The 18,803-nt window shown below is 32.2% G+C and overlaps 1 protein-coding gene across 2 annotated transcripts in view; it reads right to left on the bottom strand.

The window, feature by feature from the left end:
* The window catches only part of LOC106879866 (matrilin-1), a 109,048-nt gene that overhangs the window by 31,251 nt on the left and 58,994 nt on the right, over nt 1-18,803 (bottom strand). The window lies entirely within an intron of this gene.

The raw sequence follows: 18,803 nt of genomic DNA, 5'->3' as shown, positions 1-18,803 counted from the left end.
AAGAATATCGGTTTCGAAAAATTATTAACCATTGCTTTGAATGCATACCGATTACTGAACGGTGTCAGGTATACTAGTCCCTGAGTAAAAAGATTATGTGTAAGGGAAGTAAATAGTTCTGGATTTGGTGCAATATCTGTAATGTGAATGGTGTATGGGATTTATGGGGGTTACTGGTATTAATTGAAAGTTTAGTAGTGTTCTGTATTATGTTATGTGTTCATATTGAGTTGTAGAAGATATTCATTGATGAAAGTTGCCTCTTTATTCATTCTTTGTTGTACTGAGGTGTTCTGTGAACATTGATAGAAGGGGAAAATTAAGAAATTAGGATTAAGATTCCCAGAGCACACTTTTCTATGTGTTCACTGACCTGTATCTGTCTGTATTGTGGGTGGCGGATTTGTTCTTTGTGGAGAGTGGTTCTTCGACGGAATGATATTCCTGTTTGGCCAATATAATTATTACCACCCCCTAAGCATGTAATGGCATAGTTTAGATTTTCCGAGGCACAGGAGAAATTTGATTTAATCTTAAATGTTTCACCTTGTTTAAAGTTGGACTCTGAGCCCTCCAAAAGGTGGAGGCAAGTACCACAGTTAGGTCGACCAAATTTTTTCACTTTTGGTTCTGTTTTAATGGATATTGTCTTGCGCTGGTTAATATTTTTTTCAATGATTTAGGTTGCATTTTGCTTTTGATAATTTTGTGTGAGGCTAAAATTTTGTTCATTGTTTTATCTCCTGTGAGGATGGGTAGATTTTGGATGATAATGTCGAAGGCTTCGTTGTTTCTAGGGTTAAGCGTGGAGATGTATGGGAGTATTTTTAAGTCTGGTTTAGTATTTCGGTTGACTTCCCTTAATGTTCGTATATCTATTTCCTTAGCTCGTTTAATGCCATCATTTTTTAATGATATTGGGTAATGTCTTTTGATTAGTATTGATCTGAGTTCAAGGAGTCTTCGTTCACGAGTATAGGTGTCTGAAACTATGGTATAGATTCTTTTTGCAAGATTATAAGGTATATTAATTTTTATGTGTTTGGGTGGTATGAGTTGAATAATAGGTATTGTTTAGAATCTGTGGGTTTATAGAAGATGTCTGTTTCGATGTGGTTATTGACTTATTATTCAACTCATGCCACCCCAAACACATGAAAATAATAAATAATTTGTTTTTTTCTTTTTTTCTTCTATTCACAATGCACAATTACCTTCTATTACTTAAACACTCGTTACCTACATAATATTACTATATTCTTCCCCATCACTTTATGCCAAGCTAGCTTCTTAACTCACATTTTTAATTATACATAAACATAGTCAACCTACTAAATATCGATTGTTATAGCTTTAAATTTTTACTATCATTTCTCTAGTTATGTTATCTCGTCTACATTGTTAATTTTTAGTTTTACTACACATTTTATACCTTTGAACGTTTTTTAAAATTATTATAGCCACAACAAGTATTTACAATCTTAATTCAGCAATATTAACAACTAATTCCCTATTTTTTATCTTTTCATATTTTTTACCTTATATTTAGTACACACAAATGAATATAAGTTCTTACACTAACACAAATCCATTATATGTAAATCTTTACGCATTTTAAAACCAAACTCTTGCTCTCGTTGCATTCTAGAAGCCTCCTATATACCAAATCCACTAGTTTAATCTCATTATCACACAAAAATTTGTTTTTAAATACACACCATACCTAATATTACTTATAGCTGTCATGTCATATCCTAATTCAAACATAACTATGACTTTCCAGTGGACACCTCTATTAAACTTCTCCTAATAAATGACTTATTTGGAATTTGAATTACTTATCTACTTACTCTTCTATAGAAGGAACGTCTCATAAAACCCTTCTCATTCATATTTTCAAGTAACCGTTAGTTGCCTCGGTTTTCATAAGTGTAAATACGTATATCCAAATTTTTTCTCTGCTTCATCAAGTCTGCTGTATTAATATCTCTTTATTTATACTTCTTGCACTGAGGAGAACAGTGATATGTAATTAATTCAATTTAATCAAATTTATTTAGTTATTCTACCATGAATTTACATGTTAATATCGCTGTTTGAAACAATAGTATGCATGTATTAAAATTCTTTTAAATTTTAATATCTCTTCTCCAATTTTACAAATTTGTTGAGTTCTATGGGATACCTTTCCATAAATTTTTATAACACACTCTATATATACATTTATATAAAAATATATATTTATATATATACATTTATATATATATATATATATATATATATATATATATATATATATATATATTTATATATATATATATATATATATATATATATATATATATATATATATATATATATATATATATATATATATATATATATATATATGTATATATATATGTATATATATATATATATATGTATATATATATATATATATATATATATATATATATATATATATATATATATATATATATATATATATATATATATATATATATATATATATATATATATAAATTGTAAATGTAAAAATAAAAACAAAACACAAAGGATTCTGCGGTACACGTGTTTCAAGCTTTATAGTTGTTACATCAGTGTATAATTGACCGTATAAAGCTATCTTCAGCCGCAAATGTATTCTCTCCCAAGAATTATATTACATAGAAGTTAAAGGGGGAAGAAAGATGAGATATAAGAGGTGAGGTTCCGTTTGGTATTTTGTATTGCAATATACCTCGTAGAATTCTTAATTTGATATATTTATACATAATTTCCTCGGTACTCCGGAATCCGTCCATACCTTGCCATATATATATATATAAATATATATATATATATATATATATATATATATATATATATATATATATATATATATATTAAATTCAAATTACGATAAACGTAAACAAACAAACGAAGTTTGCTTTTAGAAGCGTTGAGATGTCTTAGAAATTTAAAGAAGTGATTTTAAATTCTCAAATCTCAAACGCAGGATAATGCTAATAATATACCCTGAACAGGATAAACTACCTCAATTTTGCAGAAAAAAAGTGTAGGCGGCCAGCTGGCGGTTCGGCAAAAAGAGACCGATAGAATAAGTACTAGGCTTACAAATAATAAGTTCTGGGGTCGATTTTCTCGACTAAAGGCAGTGCTCCAGCATGGCCGCAGTCAAATGACTGAAAGAAGTAAAAGAGTAAAAAAGTATGTATATATATATATATATATACATCACCAACTTCGAACCAAAACCCAGTAACTTTTACGGCTTACCCAAAATATATAAGTCAGAAGATATTCAACAGGGAGTAAAGGAACAAGGAAGTGAATACATAAAAGTGCTACATCCAAAAGATTTAAAACTTAGACCAATTATAGCTGGCCCAGTATGCCCTACTCACCGTCTAAGTAATTTCATCGACATTCTTTTGAAGCCACTTTGTACATACATACCCAGTTTCATTCGGGATGACATCGACTTTTTATCCCATCTTCCCAAAACCACTGAAACAAATTCAATCCTACTGAGCTTCGATGTAGTAAGCCTATACACAAATATCCCACATGATTTAGGAATAAAGGCGGTTGAATACTGGGTAAACAAACACAGAGAAGCAGTTCCCAACAGGTACACGGTGACATTTATACTAGAATCAGTGAGACTTATCCTGGAAAATAATACGTTCTTCTTCAATGGTAAGAACTATATCCAAATTAAAGGCACGGCTATGGGGACGAGGTTTGCTCCCGTTTATGCGAATTCGGTGATGGGTTACTTGGAACAAAAACTCTACCAGGAAATAGAGGAGAGATATAACACCGAATTTAGGAAGCTTATAGAAAAAGCATGGAAGAGATACCTGGACGATTGCTTCATAATCTGGACCAAACCTCAAAGCATTGTGGAAGAATTTAACACCCTCCTGAACAACCTACACCCATCCATCCAATTTATAAAGGAGATGAACAGTAGCAAATTACCATTTCTAGATATAATGGTAGTTAAAAAGAACACCGCCATTACCACAGATATATATTACAAACACACAGACACACACCAATACTTGAACTTTAAATCGTGCCATCCACCCCATACAAAACGCAACATACCATACTGCCTAGCCAGGAGAATATGTACTATTGTAGAGGATATAGAGACCAGAAATCAACGCCTGATGGAACTGAAAGAATTTCTGCTGAAGCAAAAATACCCATCACGACTCATAGAAAATGGTATTCAGCGGGCTTCGAAAATACCCATACAACAACTGAGGACACCGCAAAGAAAAGACAAACAGGAAAAGATCATTCCATTTATAGTGACACAAAATCCATGCCACCAGAACATCTTTAATATCGCCAAAGCGAACTTACCGATCCTTGCACAAAGTAAGGAATTGAGAAATATCATTACAGATCAAAATATAACTCTCAGTAAGAGACAACCTAAAAACTTGAAAAAGCTATTAACAAAGGCAAGGTTTGACCTCAGCAACAAAAATCAAACATTCACTGTATCCAAATGCAATGATAGCCGATGCGGCACATGCCGATCAATCCATACCGGCCCATATATGAACACAAAAACAGGGGAAATATTCACCAATGCGAACATGAACTGCAAAAGTAGAAATCTAATCTACTGCATCAAATGCCCTAATTGTGAAGAACTGTACGTTGGCCAGACAGGTAATGCACTATCGGAACGCTCACGGGTACATCGACAACAGATTAAAAACCCAGAAGTTCGCCAAATACCACTGAGTAACCATCTGGCAACATGTGGTCATCAAACTTTTATTATATTTCCATTCCATAAACTTTACAACCGGAATGAAATTGAAAGAAAATGCAAAGAAAAGGACTTTATTAAGAAATTCAAACCCACTCTTAACAAACAATGATTAAATTGATCTTACTTGGGGTTTAAAAATCTTATCCCTATAACCAAAACACAAAAAATCTCTCAGATATCATCATTTCTATAAATAGATTTGGCATCATTTCTAAGAACAGCCAAACACCTACTGAGGTTTAAAAATCTTATCCCTACAACCCAAACACAAAGCAATAAATTAAAATATCATCATTTCTAAAAATAGATTTGACATCAATTCTAAAAATAGCCAAACACCTACTGCTGCTGTCCAAAGGAATTGGTATAAAAGACAGAAAACCAGCCAACTTATTACAGTCTGTTAAAGTCTGTCATACCGGCCATGACGAAGGGAAATAGCCCTGAAACTCAAGTCGCCTTTATATATTTATATTTATATATTTGATCCTTTATATTGAACACTCAATATTTCATCTACATTCAATACTTTATTTCATGGTGCCATCCATTTTTATTTTATTTTATTTTATATTATATATCGTATATTATATTATATATTGTATATTCCATATTCTATACCCCACATTGGTTCTGCAGGAATATAAATAAAACATAGAAAACAGACAGTGTTGGAACTCTTTTAAACAAAATAATATATTCCTCTATACACAATCATACAAAAAAAACCCACCTTTTTTGTATTTATTTTTACTCGCATATATATATATATATATATATATATATATATATATATATATATATATATATATATATATTTGTATATATATATCTATATATATATATCTATATATATCTATATATATATATATATATATATATATATATATCTATATCTATATATATATATATATATATATATATATATATATATACATTTATATCTATATTTATTTATATATATATGTATATATATATATTTATATATATATATATGTATATATATAAATATATATTCATATATATGTATATATATAAATATATATTCATATATATATATATATATATATATATATATATATGTATATATATATATATATATATATATATATATATATATATATATATATATATATATATATATATATATATATATATATATATATATATATATATATATATATATATGTATAAATATACAAGGCTGAGTCAAAAAGTAATGTCATTTTGTTTAGGACAGGTATAATTACCAACACAGGAACATGTATCATACATCAAACTGAAGCTGGTCCTCTATCGATCCCATCCCTACTTCTCAACATAGTCACCGTTTCTCTCAATAGCAATGTTCCACTTTCGAATAAAACCATGTATCCCTGCCCCGTAAAATTCTGTTGACTGTTCTTTGAACCACTACTTCACTACAGTTGTGACTTCCTCGTCACTGGACTATCATCTCTTCGGCTCCATGAAAGAGGGTTTGAGAGGCAAATATTATTCCAGTGATGGGGAAGTGATCCACAGAGGACCTGTTTCATTTTGATGTATGATACATGTTCCTGTGCTGGTAATTGTACCTGTCCTAAACAAAATGGCATTACTTTTTGACTCACCTCGTTTATATAAATATATATATATATTATATGTATATATTTATATGTATATATAATATATTTATATATATATATATACACACAAATATGTATGTATATTTATATATACATATATTTATGTATATATATATATATACATATATTTATAAATATGTATATTTATATGTATATATGTGTTTGTGTGTGTGTGTGTGTGTGAGAGAGAGAGAGAGAGAGAGAGAGAGAGAGAGAGAGAGAGAGAGAGAGAGATAAGTTGAAAAAGAACAATTCAAACTTTTTGATAGATCCAAAAAGAGAGAAAAATTGATTTCTAATAAAGATTCATCATATTCATAAAAATCAGCCAGAGCAAGTAATAAGAATATGAAAATAGTAGCTGAAAAATTTAGTTATAGGTATAAATATACCATAAACAAGCATTAAAAAGATGGAGAAAAAAAGATGTCGAATCAAAATTTTGATTGAATACAAAACTAGATTCAATACATACGCACGTTTCGAAAGACAATACAGTTTTTCTTGTAAAAATATGTCCAAATTTCTTTTCATTAACCTGAAATAGTTTTTTTGATTACCTTATTTTCATCTTTTTTAGTTCTTATTATACTCTTAGGTATATGTGTATGTACGTCTTCCCTGTGTGTGCATGTATGTATGTGTGCCTGTGTAGGTATGTTTATACACTTGTGTTCATGTTTCTATATGTATGTGTATATGTATATTATCATTTTATTTGTTTTGTATATTCCCTTACGCATGCACCCTTGTATGTGTACGTGCGAGTGTATGCACGTGTGTGTGTGCGTGTGTGTGTGTGCGTATGTGTATGTTTGTATGTATGTATCTATGTATGACTGTATATACTTTTGTGTTAAGTGTATGTATGTGTATGTATATATATGCATATATATATATATATATATATATATATATATATATATATATTTATAATATAAATTTATGCATATGCATATATTTATAATATAAATATATGCATATGCATATATGGGTACAGGACATCAAAAAAACGTTAAACACAATGAGAAACAAAAACATAGAAAACGAACATTTTTTGAACAACGAAAAAACAGAGAAAGGAGACATGCAACATAAAGAATATTCCCCTTCACCAGTTGTCCCTGTTTCATCTACTCCGCGTTTCGAAGATAAGGACAATACGCGACTTCGTTGAAACAGTCCTTCCCGCAAAGCTAATTAAATAAAATTTAGGATTTTTTGCGGAGGGTGAAAGTGGTAACAAGAACAGGACAGTGAGAACAAGTCAGTAAAAATAAACGGTGAGCGCTGTTGAGCTAAAACGATAAAAAAATTATTATGAACGCTAGGAGGACGAGCTATGAGAGAAGACAGGTAAAAGCACGTCTTGGCTTTAGGAAAGAAATGGACAAAAAGATAGATTGCCTTTCGTCACGTGTCAGCGACGAGAGAGTCAAGGAGAAAGAGTGAGAGAGAGAGGGAACGGTTGCATTTAGGTATGTATGTGTATACTTGAATGTATTTGTGTTTGCGCATGAATGTATTTTATGTTTGTCTATATGTGTATATGCTTGTATATGTATGTGTGTAGGCATGTATACTTGTATGTCTGTGTGTGCATATGTTTGTGTATGGATACAGTAACACGCACGCATATACATATGTATATCTGTGTATATATATATATATATATATATGTGTGTGTGTGTGTGTGTGTGTGTGTGTGTGTGTGTGTGTGTATGTGTGTGTGTGTGTGTGTATTTTTTATGTTTTTTATATATGTATTTTCTTTGCTGCATATGGACGTTTGTCTTTTTTGCTTTTGTGAATGTGTATATATGTGTGCATATGTATGTATGTATAAATGTGTTTATGTGTAAATTCGTATATGTGTGTATATATATGTGTGTGTATATGTATTATATGTGTGCGTGTGTATGCATATATACATGTATATTAGTGTATATATATATGTGTGTGTGTATATATATATATTTGTTATTAGACTTACTTTTTTCTACTTTTTATCTCACCACTACCTACACGCACAAATACCCACACACCTTACATATATACCGCCCACATACATATACCGCCCACATACATGACAAACATACATACGCGCCCTCACACACACATAGCCGAACGCACATATATACACACACACACCCATATATACGCGCACGCCTACATACACAGCCGCATACACATGCACACACAGACACACAGGAGTGCACACACAAAATAACACACATACCTGGCACACATACGCACGCACACACATAAACATACACATACACACCCCTCACATACATAAAACCACACACACACACACATACACACATACACGACACACATACACATATACACACAGGCACACATACACATATACACACATGCACACACACCTCTCACATACACAATACTCACTCATATACATAACACATACGCACGCACGAAAACATACACAATATACACATACACGCACGCACAAAAAATATACACACACGCGCACACGGAAACACATACAGACATACATAAACACACACACACCCGTACCTAACACTCACAATCCCACACACACACGCACATCCACACATATACACACACACGTACACACCCACATACACACACACTTCTCACCAACACTACACACTCACACAGACACGCATACAATCATACACACATGGGCATAAACAACACACGCATATACAATAGCAAACGCACGCACACACACGTACACAGCAACGCACATACACACAACATACACATACACACAAACACACACGCACGCACAGAAAACATACACATACACACACGCGCACATACAAAATACACACACACACGTACACGTACCTAACACCGACAACCCCACACAAACACGAACACACACACACCCAAACAACCACCTGTTGACCTTCTACCTACACTGTCTACAGCGTCCACTAACCAGTCCTGCTACTAATTTCTTCCACTACGTCATACACACACACACACACACACAAACACACTAACAGATAAACCACCAACCATGCACACACACACACACACACACACATACATACGCACACACACGTTCTGTTATCACACACACACTCGCAGACTTTCGCACGCGCACCGATATTCATCTCCCTTTTTCACTCTCCTATCTTAGAAAGAACTTTTCCCCCACCACCTCCTCTTCCGGTCTTTTCATCATGTAACCTCGTGGGCATCGGTACCATTTTCCTCTTTCTCCGTTCTTCCATTCTCCGAACTTTCCATCTTTCCGACGAAGGGCTACGCCCGAAGCGTCATACACTCTCTCTTTCCTTTCCTGAGCGTCCAATAATACTATCCATATCACGTCCTCACTTTGTTGTTTTTTTGTTTTTTTGTTATTGTGTTTTTGAACTATATATATATATATATATATATATAGGCGTAGGAGTGGCTGTGTGGTAAGTAGCTTGCTTACCAACCACATGGTCCCGGGTTCAGTCCCACTGCGTGGCACCTTGGGAAAGTGTCTTCTACTATAGCCTCGGGCTGACCAAAGCCTTGTGAGTGGATTTGGTAGACGGAAACTGAAAGAAGCCCGTCGTATATGTGTATATATATATATATATATATATATGTGTGTGTGTGTGTGTGTGTGTGTGTATGTTTGTATGTGTGTCCCCTAACATCGCTTGACAACTGATGCTGATGTGTTTACATCCCCGTCACTTAGCGGTTCGGCAAAAGAGACCGATAGAATAAATACTAGTCTTACAAAGAATAAGTCCTGGGGTCGATTTCTTCGACTAAATGTGGTGCTCTAGCCTGGCCGCAGTCAAATGACTGAAACAAGTAAAAGAGTAAAAGAGTAAGAATATGCGTCTGATGTGAATACGTACTTCTTTATTATTTCATTTGTTTTGTATCTTCCCTTACATATGCACCCTTGTATGAGTACGCGTGAGTGTATGCACGTGTGTGTGTGTGTGTGTATGTGTGTGTGTGTGTGCGTGTGTGTGTGTGTGTGTGTGTGTGTGTGTGTGTGTGTGTGTGTGTGTGTGTGTGTGTGTGCCTATGTGTATGTGTGTATTTACGTATCTATGTATGACTGTATATCCTTTTGTGTTAAGTGTATACGTTTTTCTATTGTAAATTAATAAGAATTTTCTCCTTCATATATTTGTTTTTGCTCTTGTTCTTTTTTATCGTCTCCCCTACCCCGGGTTAGTTGTTTGAGTAACAGAACTCTTTTGAATACACCAGCCTGTCCTGTCTGTGATCGCTTTTTATTTTGTTAAGTTTTTTTTTCTCTGCTTGTATGTACATATTTACTTAAATATTGTATCATTTTCAAACATAGTCTTGTCTCTCAGCTTTAAGCCTCTTGCGACATATATATTTTTTCGTTTTTCGATATTAATATGTATACGTATAACTCTCTATGGCTTTTTCTGCTAGTGTACCTGTTGCGTTATAGTCTACTAGGCACACGTGGCCTTGTTTACATTATACTTCGTCTTAACCTGTGACTATTTCTTTAAATATATGCGTTAGCTTTTTATGTTATAGTTTACTGGACATATAGACTTGCATACACATTGATATGTCTTTCTTTTTCTCTTTCGTCTCTCTCACTATTATTATTTTTCCCTTTTACAACTTGTTTGTAAATATCCGATTTTTCTTATTATCCCATCTGTATTCTCCTTTATTGTATCTTATTTTAATTTTATTTTATTTTATTAAACTTTTTTGATGTTCTTCCCAAAATTCCTACACTGATGACAATGCATAAATTTAATTATAGTTACTATGATTATAATTTTTCTTCTTACATATTTGTATTGTCTTTCGAAACGTGCGTATGTATTGAATCCAATTTTGTATTAAATCTAATTTTTGATTCAACATCTTTTTCTCCACTTTTTATATTTCTTTATGGTACACTTATATATATATATATATATATATATATATATATATGGTGGTTGTCTACTCCTTAAACAGAGTTTGACCACCTCCTGCACCTACACCTTAGCCCTTTCATGGCGTCTGATGTGGCTTTTTAAACCAGACAGTGTTTTGAAAAAACACCCACACAGATTGCACCTCTGATTTGCACTACCAATACCTGCAAGTAAGTTCTGCTCATTGTGGATCCTAACATGTCTTTTAAGACCCCCATTGGATTTGCAAACCCTCTGGCACACACCACATTCAAACGTGTGCACAAACATATAATCAGAATAGCTGGATGAGGTTTGTTTTCCATGGGTTCGCATGTGAGATTTGAGGCCAGCCAAGGACAGACATGGTCTGTCACAGACTGTGCACACAAAAAGGTCCTTGTCATTCACCTTCTCAGTCTTTACATTTTTCCTTAAATATCTCTTGAGCCCTGCTTGCATCATCCTGGCCTCTTCAAATGCTTTCACTCCACTCCACACCCTTGTTCGCCATCCAACTCGATCTGAAGCGAGGACTTCTATATCTTTTGGAGCCATTCCAATTGACTTCATAGCAGTCCTTATGCCATCCTTAAACCTTTATATATATATATATATATATATATATATATATATATATATATATATATCATCATAAATATACAGGGATTAGCAATTGAGTTGCTTCTCCAACATACTGAAAATTCAGAAATAGCAGTCAAAGAGCTTTAGAGAAAAATTTGTAGTTTGGAATCAGTAGTTCTTTGATTGCTATTTCTGAATTTTCAGTATGTTGGAGAAGCAACTCAATTGCTAATCCCTGTATATTTATGATGATAAATAGTTCTACCGATAAAGGTTTTTTCATACTGAACTACTTGGCAAAATTGTTAATTATTAATTCTATTATTAATTGACGATTCTCTGCCCTTATTCTTGTATATATATATATATATATATATATATATATATATATATATATATATATATATATATATATATATTTATATATATATATATATATATTTATATATACATTTACATATATATTTATATATATACATATATATTTTTATATATATATATATATATATATATATATATATATATATATATATATATATATATATATATATATATATATACATTTATTTATACATATGTATATGTAAATAGGTGTGTGTATTTTTCCCGTGTTTACAATTAACACAGAAAAAATAAATAAACCCTTACCAGGGCAGCAAAAAATCACGCAAGTAAGAAGGACGTAACGCCCTGTTTGTAAAGGTAGAAACTCCGGGTTGATGTGAAATATTTTGTATAATATATATAAATAAATAAATGGAGTTAAACGCTGGTGGTATTCAAATTATTTTAATTCCGACGTAGGTTTCGAAGACAACATTGGTATTATTCCAAGGGAATAAAATGGTGTAAAACAATGTAATCTTCTCACCATGGAAAGAAAGAAACCAAACTCATCAATAAGAGATTTTAACATTATGTGAAGGATGAGTATAATGATGAACGGAACGCTATCAAGTTTTTAAAAAAGAAACGTTAGAAGGTATAACGTCAAAGACAGAGAAAGAAAACTAATAAAGCAGAAATAAAGAGCGATATGTGAATTAAAATAAAAGTTTAAAGGCATGAAAATAGATATATCTAGTGGAAGTGAAATGTAAGAAGAAAATCAATGTTCAAATTATATAGAATGGTAGATATCCCCTATATGATATGATATATCAACCAATCTAAATTAAATTGTTTATTATGGTCTTTTAGATACCAAATTAATTTACTAAGCCTTGTACTGTTGTGTTTAGGGATAGTAATAAACGCAACAGTACAGGGCTTATTAAATTAATTTGGTATCTAATAATAAACAATTTAATTTCGTTTGGTTGATTCTCTCCATTTCATTCCCATACGATAAAGGCAAAGAATTCTGCCAACTCTGTAATAGTGAACTATTTTCTATTCTATTTTCTAAGAATCCCCTTGTAAACACGTTTATAGAGCGTACTTATCGATGTAAACATTGGCAGAAACACACCTTTAGTTCAAATAAGTGATATCTACCATTCTATATAATTTGAACATTGATTTTCTTCTTACATTTCGCTTCCACCAAATATATCTATTTCCATGCCTTTAAGCTTTTACGTTAATTCACAAATCGCTCTATATTTCTCCTTTACATTATAAACCATGTAAATCCTATGTATCAATTCTTTATAATAATTATAAAATAAATTTTATTTCTTATGTGTCCTTTAAATAATATTAGATATATAAGTTTAATTTTAATTTTAAAATAATTTTTAGTCCAATATATATTAAAAAAATTAATTTCACATCTTATCTATGCTTCTTTATATTGGTGCAAATAAGTCTAATTGTACTTTACCAAAGCATTTTAAATTAATGCTACTTCATGGTTTTTGCATACTGAATGTATTAATTAGTTACATTACTATACACTATTTCTTTTTATTTCTTATTTCATTATTAATTTATTAATTTATTAATTTATAATTAGCTTTCATTTATTCACATATTAATTAAGCAAATATTGGTATCTCAAAGTTTCCAAACGTAGTATATGTAAAACAATACTGATACATTATTCTGATTAATGAAAACTATGAATAAACATATACTGTATCTGTACACATATAGCAACTTTATTTTATATACTTTTGACCTTCCCCTGCTCCATTATAAACTGGTCTGCTAGTAGAGGAAACCTCAATCTATAATAGTGTGTCACTAAAATCAAAAGACTCTTTATAGCCATACCCATGTATATTGTTTACCCCTTTTCCTTTCCCTATAAGGAAAAGGCTGGTGCCCTCTTAAGCTTTGAATCACTAGGTCTGATAAGATGACACAAAAAAAATAAATAAATAAAATCAGTGACAGTTAAAATCTGCTTGGAATTAATTACTAGCCTGTATGGTCTGGCTAAGTCAAAATGTTTATTTTTTTTTGTATTCTTCCTTTCCACTTGGAGAGTTTAAATGTAGTTACAACAATATGTTCTTCTGTTGAAATGAAATTTCTATATCTTTGTGCAGCTGAGGATTGCTCTGCATTTTACATTTAATGTAATGTTCACATTGCTTAAATAAATGGAGTCGCGTGAAGGTGTTTATAAGCCATTCAAAAACACACAAAAAGCGTTAGATTCACTTCAGCGTTTAAATTTAACTTGCCAAAATATTTTCGTCGCTTTGACGGTCTCAAAGCGACAAAAATATTTTGGCAAATTGAATTTAAATGTGGAAGTTTATCTAACGGTTTTTGTATGATTTTAAATGGCTTATAAACACCTTCGACGTTTCAATTGTTGTTGCTTCAGCATATATCTCGTATCAGGTCTATTACTATGCAAGTACACCTCCGAAATATATATATATATATATATATATATATATATATATATATATATATATATATATATATATATATATATATATATATATATATATATATATGCGTTTATTGATATATATGTATATTTACATATGTATTTATATAAATTTATATGTATATATATGTATGTATATATATATATATATATATATATATATATATATATATATATATATATATATATATATATATAGAGAGAGAGAGAGAGAGAGAGAGAGAGAGAGAGAGAGAGAGAGAGAGATATGCAGGGCAGGGAATCGTCAATTAATAATAAAATTAATAATTAACAATTTTGCCGGGTAGCTCAGTATGAAAAAACCGTTTCGGTAAAATCATTTATAATCATAAATATATAGGGATTGACAGTAACCTGCTTCTCAAACATACTGAGAATTCAGAAATAGCAGCCAAAGAACTACTGATTCCAAAACTACAAATTTTACTCTAAATTGATAGCGATATTTCTGATACACACAGAACAAAAAACAGTAGAGAAGAGTAAAAAAATCACTTGCCTTTAGTTAATTTAGTACGATCGTTTCACAGTTAAGAGCAAAGAATACTCCATTCTGATCTTCAGCTAAATATTCTAATAAATTTGCTAATGTCTAAACAACTCACGTTAATTTTGACCATGCTATCAATTTAGAGTAAAATTTGTAGTTTTGGAATCAGTAGTTGACAAAATAAGGACAACACCTAGCATCATAGCCTCATAATTTTGAAATATCAATAGAACCGTCAAAAGCTTTTTTTTTTTTTTTTTTTTTTTTTAATTTTTTATTAATGTTGCTTAATATGTTTTGCTAAAATTCCAGTTTTGTTTCAGATATCATCGGAAAGAGTTAATTAAAATTCATTAAAACGGCAGATCTGTCGGACTTTAAAAGAGGTCAACTTGTTGGTTCTCGTATGGCAGGCGGTACGGTAACGAAAACATCCGAAATGTTTGGTGTATCAAGAAGTACTATCTTGAAAGTAATGACAGCCTTTGAGAAAGAGGTAAAGAAACCTCCTCGTCGAAAAAAACTTCGGAATAAAACCTAAACTGTCAGATAGGGACCATCGGATTCTTCCCAAATTACTGCAGAGCTTAATGGCCACCTCGGGAACCCAGTTTCCACAAAAACTGTTCGCCGGGAGCTGCACAAAGCCGGATTTCATCAGATAACCACTAGTTTCAAAAGCAAATGTAAAGCGTTTAGAGTGGAGTAAAAACCTACAGAATTGGTCCCTAGAGCAGTGGAAGAAAGTTATTTTCTGGGACGAGTCATCCTTTACCATATTTCCGACCAACTGTTAAGCATAGAGGAGGATCTGTGATGATCTGGTAGGGGGGCTATATCTTGGAAATCCGCCGGCCCAATGATTTCCCTTCATGGCAGAATTAATAGTCAAGACTATTTAAGCATTTTATCTGATCAAATTCATCCTATGGTCGCGGAACTGTTTCCGGAGGGAAACGCAATCTTTCAGGATGATAATGCACCAATTCACACAGCTAAAGTTGTTACTGAATGGCACGAGGAACATTCTAGTGAACATCTTATCTGGCCTTGGAAGTATATAGATTTTTAAATTAGTATTTTGTAGAGTACGTTTTTCTTGATGGTGTGTGTTCTCCTTCATTGTTTGGATTGCATCTTGGTGGTTCTTCTCTAAATTATTAATATATTTTTTATTATGAAATTCAGTTTGGTATTACTAAATTGAATATCCTTGTATGTTTGGATTTTGACATTCCCCAATATCATAATATATATATATATATATATATTGGCTTAACTACAGATTTCTGCCCCACCGACTTTGGACGATCATAACTTTCAGAAAAATGGATATTTTATAATGAAATTGTCTACGAATATGTGCTATATCATGTAGAATATACAAAATCTGTGGAGGAAAGCGTTTTAGGAGGGGTGGGGTGGAGAATTGTAGAAAACTCACCGGCGTCCACTTCAATTCGTCTTAACTTTCAAGAAAATGGATATTTTTTAACGAAATTCTCTACACATATACCTCGGACTATGTAGATTCCGAGAACATAGGAATTTTGGGGAAAGACAACTGGGGGCTATTTTTGAGAACCGTTCCCCACTCGAGGGTGTTTCGGAAGAAGTCGTCCATATTTGTTTCATTTTCTCCGTTTTGTGCGTTTGTGCATCCGTAGATATCTACCACTCACTCACACACGCATGCGCACACACACACACACACACACACACACACACACATATATATGTAATTAAAAAGTTCAAACAGTGAATTATTAGATTCAATATCATGTTTACTATAGAGATTATGTAACAAATTAGACTTTACACTTCTATATTTAACTGTGCGTGTATATTATTTATTTTTGCTTCTGGTGTCTTCTGCCTTTCTATTAGAAACGTTTACCTGGGAATTTACTTTGAGTGAAAAAATATCGTATGCAACAGATAAGTCATCTTAATAACATATTTCTATGCACCAGACCTGTAGCTGTTATTTTTAGTATAACGAGTTTTCTGGTGAGGGCTTCATTTGCCTTCATTGCCCGTTTGTTGCTTCAGTAGAAATGTACGGATGCACAAACGCACAAAATGGAGAAAATGAAACAAATATGGACCATTTGTTCCGAAACAACCCCGAGTGGGAAACGGTCCTCAAAAATAACTCCCGCAGATTCCTATGTTCTCGGAATCTACATAGTCCAAGGTATATTTGTAGAGAATTTCATTAAAAAACATCCATTTTTTTGAAAGTTAAGACGAATTGAAGTGGACGCCGGTGAATTTTCCGAAATCCCGCCAACCCTGAAACACTTTCCCCCAAAAGTTTTATACATTCGGAATCTACATGATATAACACATATTAGTAGAAAATTTCATTAAAAAATATCTATTTTTCTGAAAGTTATGATCATCCAAATCTCTCTCTCTCTCTCTCTCTCTCTCTCTCTCTCTCTCTCTCTCTCCCTCTCTCTCTCCCTCTCTCTCTCTCTCTCTCTCTCTCTCTCTCTCTCTCTCTCTCTCTATATATATATATATATATATATATATATATATATATATATATATATAAATGCATGTGTTTATTAAGTGTTTACAAATAACACGGAACAATAAATAAATAGTTACCAGGAGTGGTTGTGTGGTAAGTAGCTTGCTTACCAACCACATGCTTCCGGGTTCATTCCCACTGCGTGGCACCTTGGGCAAATGTTTTCTACTATAGCCTCGGGCCGACCAAAGCCTTGTGAGTGAACTCGGTAGACAGAAACTGAAGGAAGTCCGTCGTATATATATTATATCTATATATGTGTGTGTGTGTGTGTGTGTGTGTGTGTGTGTGTGTGTGTGCATATGCTTGTGTGTCTGTGTTTGTCCCCCCACAATCGCTTTACAACCGATGGTGGTGTGTTTACGTCCTCGTAACTTAGCGGTTCGGTATCAGAAATCGATAGAATAAGTACTAGGCTTACAAAGAATAAGTCCCAGGGTAGATATGCTCGACTGAAGGCGGTGCTCCAGCATGGCCGCAGTCAAATGACTGAAACAAGTAAAAGAGAAAAGAGAGAAAGAGAGTGTAGCAAAAATTCACATACGTACCAAGGATGTAACAGTCTACTTATAATGGTAGAAACACCAGGTTTAGGTGAAATGTTTTTGTATAATATATCAAATTATTTATATATATTTATTTATATGTATATATATTTATATAGGTGAAATGCATTTGAATAATATATCAAAAAGGTTTACCTTTATCTAAAGGATCATAAACAATTTGGTTTGGAATGGAATATTCTCTTTGTATCTTTTCCATATGATAAAGGTAAATCCTTTTGTCCGCTTTGTAACAGTGAGATGCACTTTATCCTGTTCTCAGAGAATCCCCTTGTAAACACGTTTATAGAGCACGTTTATCGTTGCAAACATTGGCAGAAACATGCCTTTAGTTCCTATAATAGATTTCTATCATTCTATAAAATTCGACCTTTGACTGTCTTACATTTCACTTACACAAAATATATCTACT

The sequence above is a fragment of the Octopus bimaculoides genome, chromosome 4 (assembly GCF_046866305.1).
Source record: "Octopus bimaculoides isolate indiv1 chromosome 4, ASM4686630v1, whole genome shotgun sequence".
NCBI lineage: Eukaryota > Metazoa > Mollusca > Cephalopoda > Octopoda > Octopodidae > Octopus > Octopus bimaculoides.
The sequence above is the reverse complement of the archived record's forward strand: the minus strand, read 5'-3'. Positions and strand labels throughout refer to the sequence as shown.